Below are 283 nucleotides of genomic sequence, written 5' to 3'. Positions count from 1 at the left end.
TGTTAATCGATAAATCAGTAAATAAAAGATAAATAGGACAAGGAAAAGTGAACATAAAACACGGTATTAATAGGTATTAATAGGTTTGATATAAAGGAAGAATAACCTAAGAAAACAGGGGATCAGAATGAAAGAAGAGAGAGATGACATGATAATGAATAAAGAAAGAAAAGGCATAAAGAAGAAGAAGAAAAGAGATGAAAATGAAACATACACGAAAATTGAAAAAAAAAACGGAAATAATCAAAACTCACTCACCGACTTAGGTAAACAACCCCCCCCC

This window comes from Penaeus monodon, chromosome 31, assembly GCF_015228065.2.
Source record: "Penaeus monodon isolate SGIC_2016 chromosome 31, NSTDA_Pmon_1, whole genome shotgun sequence".
NCBI classification, from domain to species: Eukaryota; Metazoa; Arthropoda; class Malacostraca; order Decapoda; family Penaeidae; genus Penaeus; species Penaeus monodon.
Note: the sequence above shows the minus strand (reverse complement) of the source record.